Raw genomic sequence first — 12,179 nt, 5'->3', positions numbered from 1 at the left:
GGGTAGTGACCGCGGTGAGAGCCCGGTATCCCACCCTTCTGGAGTGGGATCCCCACAGGCGGCCGCAATGGGGAACGGTCAGCGAGGGCACTACCCTGCGGGATCGGGTAGTGACCGCGGTGAGAGCCCGATATCCCACCCTTCTGGAGTGGGATCCCCACAGGCGGCCGCAATGGGGTACGGTCAGCGAGGGCACTGCCCTGCGGGATCGGGTAGTGACCGCGGTGAGAGCCCGGTATCCCACCCTTCTGGAGTGGGATCCCCACTGGCGGCCGCAATGGGGTACGGTCAGCGAGGGCACTACCCTGCGGGATCGGGTAGTGACCGCGGTGAGAGCCCGGTATCCCACCCTTCTGGAGTGGGATCCCCACAGGCGGCCGCAATGGGGAACGGTCAGCGATGTCACTACCCTGCGGGATCGGGTAGTGACCGCGGTGAGAGCCCGATATCCCACCCTTCTGGAGTGGGATCCCCACAGGCGGCCGCAATGGGGTACGGTCAGCGAGGGCACTACCCTGCGGGATCGGGTAGTGACCGCGGTGAGAGCCCGATATCCCACCCTTCTGGAGTGGGATCCCCACAGGCGGCCGCAATGGGGTACGGTCAGCGAGGGCACTACCCTGCGGGATCAGGTAGTGACCGCGGTGAGAGCCCGATATCCCTCCCTTCTGGAGTGGGATCCCCACAGGCGGCCGCAATGGGGTACGGTCAGCGAGGGCACTACCCTGCGGGATCGGGTCGTGACGGCTGTTATGTCTGCAGCCACCTCCTTTGTGAGAATCGCAAGATCACTGTTGGGTTGGGTCAGGGGGCCCAGGAAATGAGAGAGAGAGACGTGCGGAATGTCTCGTTCCCCGGCGATGTAAAGCTACGGGACATGTCCATTGTCTCCTGGAGACAAATTTGTGGATTGAGATACTATGCTACGTGCTACTCCCTCAGGCAAAGTGGGCTGGTTGAGGGAGAGATTGCATCACCCCAACCTGATTGACATCTACGACCCTGCGAGTCAGGATAAAAGAGGGTCTGTAGATAGATAGATAGATAGATAGATAGATAGATACTTTATTCATCCCCATGGGGAAATTCAACTTTTTTCCAATGTCCCATACACTTGTTGTAGCAAAACTAATTACATACAATACTTAACTCAGTAAAAAATATGATATGCATCTAAATCACTATCTCAAAAAGCATTAATAATAGCTTTTAAAAAGTTCTTAAGTCCTGGCGGTAGAATTGTAAAGCCTAATGGCATTGGGGAGTATTGACCTCTTCATCCTGTCTGAGGAGCATTGCATCGATAGTAACCTGTCGCTGAAACTGCTTCTCTGTCTCTGGATGGTGCTATGTAGAGGATGTTCAGAGTTATCCATAATTGACCGTAGCCTACTCAGCGCCCTTCGCTCAGCTACCGATGTTAAACTCTCCAGTACTTTGCCCACGACAGAGCCCGCCTTCCTTACCAGCTTATTAAGACGTGAGGCGTCCCTCTTCTTAATGCTTCCTCCCCAACACGCCACCACAAAGAAGAGGGCGCTCTCCACAACTGATCTATAGAACATCTTCAGCATCTCACTACAGACATTGAATGACGCCAACCTTCTTAGGAAGTACAGTCGACTCTGTGCCTTCCTGCACAAGGCATCTGTGTTGGCAGTCCAGTCTAGCTTCTCGTCTAACTGTACTCCCAGATACTTGTAGGTCTTAACCTGCTCCACACATTCTCCATTAATGATCACTGGCTCCATATGAGGCCTAGATCTCCTAAAGTCCACCACCATCTCCTTGGTCTTGGTGATATTGAGACGCAGGTAGATTGAGTTGCACCATATCACAAAGTCCTGTATCAGTTTCCTATACTCCTCCTCCTGTCCTGCAGGAACAGCCCCTCAGACGCACCAGAAGAAACGCTAGCGATCCCGTAATAGCGGGAAGCCATTTTGAAGGAGGCTACGTGCGTTCAGTTCCGTTGCCTGGCACTGCTGGCTGGAACCACGGAAAACGGCTTTTAGCTAACAACGGGGAAAGCAACTCCCCCGACTCAAAGGATTGGCATCATAAAAGACCTGGGCAAGTTTAAACCGTCTCTCTTGAACCCAAAACGCTGCAGATTGAATGAACTAACAGTGACTGTTATATTTCCATTGGACAATACATTATCCCCTAGACAACGATAGAGCTAATTCTTATTGATAATTATTATACACGCGCTTTTTTAGATTTAGTATTGACGACGTATATTATCTGTATGTTTGCATTAATCTTATTTTTGTGCCCCTTTATCAATAAATACTTTTAAAAATAGTACCATTAGACTTCAACGGACCTCTCTACCTTTGCTGGTAAGTGACCCAGTTTCGGGGTACGTAACACGGCGGTGAGAGCCCGATATCGCACCCTTCTGGAGTGGGATCTCCACAGGCAGCCGCAATTGGGTACGGTCAGCGAGGGCACCCGGGTTATCAGGGAATGGGCACTGGTCAACGGCATCTGTCAAGGTGCCTGCGACCGCAACTTCCTCGAAGACACAGGAGTGACCGGTGCCCCAGCAGGATACCCGGTCACTACCACGCGTCCCGACTTGAGTCAGTCATCCTGCCCCCCATGGCACCAGCCAGCGGTAGGACCGTACGGGAGGCCATCACCCTCCTGGAGGGACTGGAATATATGCAGAGGGGGGCATCCACCCAGGTCCACAAGACCGAGGCAAGGGTTCCAAACACTACCCCTCCCCGCTTTACACGCAGGCAGCTGTACACAGACCTGCTGTGTGCAGGGGTGGACCGTGACAGCATAGATGGCATCCCCACCCCAACCTATATACCCTGTGGAAGGAGCACTACAGGGGAAAAACTAACTACAATAAGACCACCATCTGCCCCGGCAACCCAGGGGGCACCCCCAGCCCCCAAACCTCCCAGCCAGACCATGCCCACACCAATGCACCCTCTGCACCTCCCTTACCTGAAACTGCTTCGCCTGCCCTCAAGACAGAACTCAGAGATTTCCTGAGACAGGAAATGTCCCACCTCAACCATCAACGCGCCTCACCACAGGGGTGGCAGACCTTCTCCCTCTTCCCCCCCCCATAGGATGAAGGCCAGGGCCCCTGGTGCATTTGCTCTCTCGCCCTCTCCCGCCCGGGGGACCTGAGGCCACATATACCTGTCGTAGTACACTGGGGAAAGGGAAACACGCAGAGGTGGATGGCACTTGTCGATACAGGTGCCCAGCACACCATCCTCCCAGGCAATCCCGCCGCATAGCGCGCTACAGCCCCTTCGAGCGCCAGCTACTAGCCTGTTACCTGGCGTTCATCGACACAGAACACCAAACAGGCCCCGACCCTGTCGTCCTCCGCCCCCATCTCCCCATAATGCGATGGGTCAAGTCCCCTGATTCCTCCCACAAAGAGGGCCGTCCTCCATTGTCCAGTGGAAGCTACATTGCGGAGCGGGCTGAACCCGGTCCTGAAGGGGTCAGCCGCCTCCATGAACAAGTCATGGCTTCCCCCCAGTCCGAGGACCCTGCCCCGGACATCCCCAAGGTACAACCCTCCTCAGCGTGTTGGGGTCAACCCTTCGATTCCCTCCATCCCGACGACAAACTGCACGCCTGGTTCACAGACGGCTCCAGCCGCTGGAAAGGGGGAAACCATTGTGGACAGCGGCAGCACTTCATCCCGCCACGGGCAAAATTAACCACAGAGAGGGAGGGGGGTTCCAGTCAACTTGCCGAGCTGGCAGCAGTAACCCTCCCCCTCCAAAACACCACCGGACCAATCCACATCTACACTGACTCCTGGGCTAATGGCATTGCGGTGTGGATGGCCACACCGGGAGCACCGGATGCACTCCGGCCCTCACCCCATCCTCCCGTCACCACAACAGGGACCGTGTTCCCCTCGTCCTCACCTACCACCCCACCAGCCTCCGGATCCAGCATATTATCCTCCGCCACCTTCTACAGGACCCCACCACTAAGCACATCTTTCCCTCTCTACCCCTCTCTGCTTTTCGCAGGGATCGTTCCCTCCGCGACTCCCTGGTCCACACGTCCCTCCCCACAGATCTCCCACCGGGTACTTATCCCTGCAAGCGTAAGTGCTACACCTGTCCCTACACCTCATCTCTTACCACCATTCAGGGCCCCAAACAGTCCTTCCAGGTGAGGCAACACCTCACTTGTGAGTCTGTTGGGGCATCTATTCCATCCGGTGCTCCCGGTGCGGCCTCCTCTACATCGGCGAGACCCGACGCAGATTGGGGGACCGCTTCGTCGAGCACCTCCGCTCCGTCCGCCACAACAGACAGGATCTCCCAGTTGCCACCCACTTCAACTCTGCTTCACATTCCCATTCGGTTATGTCCATACATGGCCTCCTCTACTGCCATGATGAGGCTAAACTCAGGTTGGAGGAACACCTCATCTACCGTCTGGGTAGTCTCCAGCCCCTTGTCATGAACACCAAATTCTCCAACTTCCGGTAATTACCTCCCCCTCCCTTCCCCCATCCCACTTTCTCTCTGCCTTCTCTTCCAGCTGCCTATCACCTCTCTCATGATTCTGCCTTCTTCTACTACCCATAGTGCTTTCCCCTTACATTCCTTCTTCACCTTTCCTGCCTATCCCCTCCGTGCTTACCCTCCCCCACCCCTCGATCTTTCCTCTGATTGGTTTTTCACCTGGCACCTACCAGCCTTCTCCTTCCGACCCTCACCCACCTTCTTTGTAGGGCCCCTGCCCCCTCCTTCTTCAGTCCTGACGAAGGGCCTCGGCCCAAAACGTTGACTGCTCGTTTCCACGGACGCTGCCTGAGCTGCTGAGTTCCTCCAGCTTGTTTGTATGTGTTGATCTTCATTTAACTGTGTTTCCTAATATGATCTTCCAAACACAAAACTGATTCAAAAGTTCTCCGAATTCCCGTCTGATAAAACGTGAAATCAACTCTTTTATCAAAAATAAAATGCAACCTCTCGATTACCACACATTCCACAAGTTTTCATAAATGAGACGTTCATGATATTGGCCTAAAACAAGGAGGATCAGACGGGGAGCTGAAAGATTTAGAATGGACACTATGACAACAACCATTTTCCAGGAGGAAAGTGGATGGCCAAACCTCGAAATACAATTCAAAAAGTTAATATTTTCACACAAGAAGCTACATACATACCTGTTGAATCAAGAATTTCTACAAGTGTGTCATACATTTTATACCCATTCACAACTCTATACTCTGCCCCTTTCCTTATAAAACTGGCAACATCACCCCTCCACCAACTAACCTGTCAAGCCAAACGACAATATATTCCGTGCACAGGAATAAAAACTTAAAATGTGCAGGTTTCCTGAACAGATATAACATCGGAAGAGTCTGACAAATCAGAAATAAACATCTTAAAGTCTTGACCATTATAAATCAGATTTATTGCATTTCATTGATATATTTTAATACTATTATGTATGTTCACAAGTAGACTGGGATACAGATACCCCACCCAACACAACTTCATTTGAAGCTTCCCACAAAACACCACTTACACCGAGATACCTTTCTGCAGCTTTCACAATAATTTTAATTTCTTCAGTAGGATGAGATGTTTGAGCAGTACAATTCACCACTTTGGTTATAAACATTACAAAATTCATTTTATCCAGCAGTGAAGTATCTTTGGTGAGAGAACTGTGATGCCGGCATATATCCACTGACGTCACAGTCTGTTCTCTGAGTGGGATCACTTTATCCAGTTTACCTGCCCTGCTTGCTGTACTTGTCCTTGAACAGGCCATTCTGCTCACTGTGTTGTTCTGAACCCATTGAACTGGTCATTTCATGCCTTACTAAACCAATCCCTTCTGCCTACACAAGGAACACATCCCTGCATTCTCCTCACATTCACGTGGTATCTAATAGCCTCCATCACATCTGCCTCCCCCACCACCCCTGACATTCACTCCAGACACCCACCACGATGGGAATGGAAAACAAAACTTGAAACGCAAATCTCCTTTAAACATCCCGAGTCAGGTTTTTAACATCATTGTCTTTTAATAATTGTTCTTTTCCAACAGCAGCTATGCAGAGAAAAGATAGGAAATTACACTAAATTACAAAATACTTCAATAGTGCAAAAAGGACCAATCAGAGTGTGTTCCCCCTTTCTCCTGAAGTGCATTCCCTCTGGCATTGGACATTTCCTCCTTAGAGAAAAAATCCCGGCTGTCCACTCTGTGTCTCTCACATTCCTGTAAACGTCTGTCAGACCTCCCTCAGCCTCTGCCACTCCGGAGAAAATTACCCGAGATTGTCCGGTCTCACTTTATCCAGGCAGCATCCTGTTAAGCCTCTTCCACTCACCATCCAAAACCGCATTATTCCTGTATTCGAATGCAATTCTCCAGATGTGATTAAACTAGAGATTTATACAACTGCAACATAACTGTCCGACAATGGAACCACTATCTGGGAGTTATGAACTCGGATTCCAAGATCCCCCTGTAGATCAACACTGTCCAATCTCGCCCCATGAATATAACAGCAACGAGATAATGCTGAGGCTTTATAAGACACGAGTCAGGCCACACTTGGAGTATTGTTAACAGTGTTGGGGCCCATATCTCAGACAGGATGTGTTGTCATTGGAGAGAGTCCAGAGGAGGTTCAGAAAGATTATTTCAGGAATGAAGGGGTTAAAATATGAGCAGCACTTGGCAGCTTTGACCCTGTGCTCACTGGAACTCAGAAAAATGCGAGGGCATCTCATTGAAACCTACCCAATGTTGAAAGGACTGGATAAGGTGGATGCGGAGAAGGTATTTCCTGCGGTGGGACACAGCCACAAAGTCGAGGGGCCACCTTTTCAAACAGAGGTAAGCAGCTTATTTTTTTTTTATTAGCCACGGTGTATTGGATCTGTGGAATGCTCTGCCACAGACTGCGGTGGAGGCCGAGTGTGTGGGTATATTCAAGGCGGAAGTTGATCGTTTCCTGATCGGTCAGGGCATCAAAGGATATGGCGGGAGGTCAGATATCTGGAATTGAGTGCGATCTGGGATCAGCCATGATGGAAAGGTGGCTGACTCAATGGGCTGAATGGCCTAATTCTGTTCCTATGCCTTATGGATTATAAACACACACCCACTCTATCATGATAAATCTCCTCTGCACTCTTCCAGCACAAAACATCCTTTGTACAGAATGCTAAGCGGAACTGAATGTAACTTTTCAAGAACGTTGTCAAGTCAGGCAGCATCTGTTGAGAGGAATAGAGTCGATGGTTGGGACAGAACCCCTCCCTTACGGCACTAACACAGGCCCTTTGGCCCAACCTTTCCATGCTGTCCTCCTGTCCATTTAAACTAATCCCTCTGCCTGTCTTTGACACAGAACACAGAAATCTACAGCACATTACAGGCTCTTCAGCCCACAATGTTGTACCGACCATGTAACCTACTCTAGAGACTGGCTAGGATTTCATGATCGTATATCCCTCTATGTTTCTAAGCTCCATGAACCTATCTGAGAGTCTCTTAAAATATCCTATTGTATCCACCTCCACCATCGCTGCAGGCAGTGCATTCCATGCCCCCACCACTCTCTGTGTAAGAAACTTACCCCTGACATTCCCTCAGTACCGACTTCCAAGCAGCTTAAAACTACGTCCCCTCGTGTTAGTCACTTCAAGCCTGGGAAAATGCCTCTGGTTATCCACATGATCAAAGCCTCTCATCATCTTATTACAATTACTTATGTACAGGTTAGGAGAAATATAGCTTCAACATCACCTCACAGCTCTTGAACTCAATCCCACGGTTGATGAAGGCCATCACACCAGACGCCTTCCTAACAACACTGCCAACCTCCACAGCAGCTTTGAGTGTCATATGGACATGGATCCCAAGATCTGTCTGACCCTCCACACTGCCAAGAATCTTACCATTAATATTATATTGTGTTCAAATTTGACCTGCAGAAATGAATCTCTTCATCCGTGTTGAACTCCATCTGCCACTTCCCAGTTCTGCATCCGAGGCGAGGAAATAGATTGCTGAGCCTCTGGCTAGGATCATTATGTCCTCATTGTCCACGGGAATGGTCGCGGAGGATCGGAGGGAGGCGAATGTTGTCCCCTTGTTCAAAAAGGATAGCAGGGATAGTCCGGATAATTATAGACCATTGAGCCTTACATCTGTGGTGGGAAAGCTGTTGGAAAAGATTCACAAAGATAGGATTTATTGGCATTTAGAGAATCATGGTCTGATCAGTGACAGTCAGCATGGCTTTCTGAAGGGCAGATCGTGTCTAACAAGCCTGATGGAGTTCTTTTAGGAGGTGACCAGGCATATAGATGAGGGTTGTGCAGTGGATGTGATCTACATGGATTTTAGTAATGCATTTGATAAGGTTCCACACGTTAGGTTTATTCAGAAAGTCAGAATGCATGGGATCCAGGGATGTTTGACCAGGTGGATTCAGAATTGGCTTGCCTGCAGAGAGCAGAGAGTTGTGGTGGAGGGAGTACATTCGGATTGGAGGGTTGTGACTAGTGGTGTCCCACAAGGATCAGTTCTGGGACCACTACCTTTCGTGATTTTTATTAATGACCTGGATGTCGGGGTAGAAGGATGGGTTGGCAAGTTTGCAGAAGACACAAAGGTTGGTGGTGTTGTGGATAGTGCAGAGGATTGTCAAAGATTGCAGAGAGACATTGATAGGATGCAGGAGTGGGCTGAGAAGTGGCAGATAGAGTTCAACCTGGAGAAGGGTGAGGTGGTACACTTTGGAAGGACAAACTCCAAGGCAGAGTACAAAGTAAATGGCAGGATACTTGGAAGTGTGGAGAAGCAGAGGGATCTGGGGCTACATGTCCACAGATCCCTGAAAGTTGTCTCACTGGTAAACAGAGTAGTTAAGAAAGCTTATGGGATGTTAGCTTTTCATAAGTCGAGGGATAGAGTTTAAGAGTCGCAATGTAATGATGCAGCTCTATAAAACTCTGGTTGGGCCAGACTTGGGAGTACTCTGTCCAGTTCTGGTCACCTCACTATAGGAAGGATGTGGAAGCATTGGAAAGGGTACAGAGGAGATTTACCAGAATGCTGCCAGGTTTAGAGAGTATGGATTATGATCAGAGATTAAGGGAGCTAGGGCTTTACTCTCTGGAGAGAAGGAGGCTGAGAGAAGAAATGATAGAAGTATAGTTGATATTAAGGGGAATAGATAGAGTGAACATCGAGCGCCTCTTCCCCAGGGCACCACTGCTCAATACAAGAGAACATGGCTTTAAGGTAAGGGGAGGGAAGATCAAGGGGATATTAGAGGAAGATTTTATACTTGGAGAGTGGTAGGTGCGTGGAATACACTGCCCGAGTCAGTGGTGGAGGCAGATCCACTAGTGAAGTTTAAGAGTCTACTAGACAGATATATGATGGAATTTAACCTTAGGGAGGCAGAGTTTAAGGGTCGGCACAACATTATGGGCCGAAGGGCCTGTACTGTGCTGTATGGTTCTATGTTCTATCTATTTCTCGCTGGAATCTCTCTTTTAATTTAATTTTTCATTCAAGGCACGACACAGTACAGAAAACATAATGCATTACATTTTCCTCCATTTTCTTTTATACCTTACCCCTGAACAACACCACAACGTCATCAGTGGGGCCTTCTGGGAGTTGTAGTCATTTGTCCTCGCTCGCTCCCTGTCAAAGCCTGTTTCGTCAGCCACCACAGACGTCACCGAAACAGACCCACCGAGGCGCGAAGGGGAATCACACCCGTCCTTGTGGGCGCCGAGGCCGGCGACACCGACAGAAGCGCATCGCTGATCTCCGCCATGGCGATGGAGCGAAAGAGGAGGGGCTGATCATGGGCCGATTGCTTCCAGCCTATCGTAGCTCTGACGTAACACTGACCCCTGCCGTCATTGGCTGTAGTGCATGTCGCTCAAATGGGAACTCGGAGGGTGATTAGTTTATGTGAATGTCAGTCAGACTTCCTGTCTTTATAAGTTTGGATTTGGATTTATAACGGGACAGGAAGCAAATTGGGAATGTGAGTTTTTATGTGATGTGATGTGTGGAGAGGAAGTAGGTGATTTACTGGAGATTTACTGGAGATAATATTGGAAGGGATATCAAACTTGGAATTGTTCGGGATATGATTTAGAAAATGGGGGGATTTGTGGGGATCATCATATTCCAGTGTTGATTAATGTGGGCAAAATGATTGTTAGTAAAACAGGGAAGATTGTGTTACTGGCTGGGTCATTTGCTGAGATTCATAATCAGGATAATTTAAGCGAAGAAGTTAAACATTGTAGGGATATGTTTTTCAGAGGATACCCTGATGTGCTGGAAGTCAGCTGTAGCAATGATAGTATCACTGATGGAGAGATTTCTTTGTATGAATTTAAGAAGTCTATTAATAATGCATTGGGGTGTCCCCAGGAAAGTGTGATATATGAAATTGTAATTGTATATAATTCGCTTTTGTGAAAATATTAAATGTTTGAATTGTGCACCTACTTTCCTCATGGAAAATGGAAATAGTAGTGCCTATTCTAAAACCTGGCAGATCCCCATTTGATCCTTCTAGTTAAGGGCCTATATCGTGAATGTCTCATTTATGTAAACTTATGGAATGTATGGTAATCATGCGCTTGAGTTATATTTTGGAAAGTGTGGTGATAAAGTGTTTTATTAGAGTGGATTTTGGAAGGGTGAAATGACATTAGATTCAGTTTTAGGTTTGGAAGATGATATTCGGAAAGCACAATTAAATAAAGATGTTGTAATAGCAGTATTTCTTGATACTGAAAAGGGAAATGATATGGAAGAAAGGACTTTTGATTAAATTAGGAGTGAGGGGGACATTATATAATTTTTCTGAGGTTTTTTTGGATGGACTGTCCAAATACCGGTCGGCATGTTATGTTTGTGTTTCTATGAGATAGAGAATGGGATCCCATAAGGCAGTATTTGTAGCCCTTCATTATTTAATATCATGATTAATGATATTTTCTCTGAGATGGGAAAATGGGATACCCTGGGTAAATCACAATATACAGATGACGTAGCTTTATAGATTAGAGGTATTAATTGCAATTTACAATTAATAGGTCAAACAGTGGGCAGATTGGTGAGGATTTTAAACTTTCAGTCGTTAAAACACATTACGTGGTTTATAAACAGCATTAATAGACTTGCACTTGATTTTAAATTATATGATTAATATTTTGAAGAAGTGTCAGTGGTAAGATTTCTCAGTATGTGGATGGATAATAAGCTGACGTGGAAGCACCTATCAGTAAAATAATTGATAAATGTAAAGGAGCTTTAAATCTCCTCAGACATCTATGTGGGTATTCTTGGGTGCAACATGAAAATCTTTGTTGACCAATTATATTTGTTTAATTTCATCTGTTCTTGATTATGTCTGTGTGGCCTATGGATCAGCTTCATCTTCAAATTAAAAATGTTTGTATGTGATACAATTACAGACTTTAAGATTGTGTTCTGGTGCGGTAATGTTGTCTCCTGTTTTGGCTTTACTGATTGCAATGGAACAATTGCCCTCAAAGTAACAGAGGTTCAAGTTGATGTCAACATACTGGATTAATTTGCGGGGGCAAGGAAATGATCATCCTGTTAAAGGTGTGCTGGAGGACGGTTGGGGACATCATAAGAAGAGTGTTTTTGGTTTGGGTGGCTGGGTTCTTATCACGCTGGGAATATGGGTGCATTGGATGATACAATATGTCCCACTGTAGCTTTTTCTGTAACCCCACCTTGTTTTTTTCCAATGACTTCAGTTGATTTTAGGTTACACGATCGGATTGGGTTCTGTCTGAGAGTCTGTTGGTTCATCAGTATATTAATGAAAGTTATTATCATACAGTAACCATTTCTACAGATGAATCAAAAGATAAGTTAACTGGGGATGTTGGTGTGGCTGTTTTTGTGTGCCTGAATTGCAGGTAATGATAAGGAAATTACCTATAGCCATTTATCAGCAAAGGAAGCAGAATTCTTTCCCAACAATATAGGCTTACAGTGGGTGGAGGAAATTGGTCAGAATACATTTCGGTTTTGATGAGTCTTAAACAGGTCATTCTGGCAGTAGGTCAGATTGACTGTTGGAAACTTGTCAAACCGTATTTCATATATAAAGTTTG

Source organism: Hemitrygon akajei, unplaced genomic scaffold (genome assembly GCF_048418815.1).
Source record: "Hemitrygon akajei unplaced genomic scaffold, sHemAka1.3 Scf000034, whole genome shotgun sequence".
Classification (NCBI taxonomy): domain Eukaryota; kingdom Metazoa; phylum Chordata; class Chondrichthyes; order Myliobatiformes; family Dasyatidae; genus Hemitrygon; species Hemitrygon akajei.
This window is presented reverse-complemented; position numbering follows the sequence as displayed.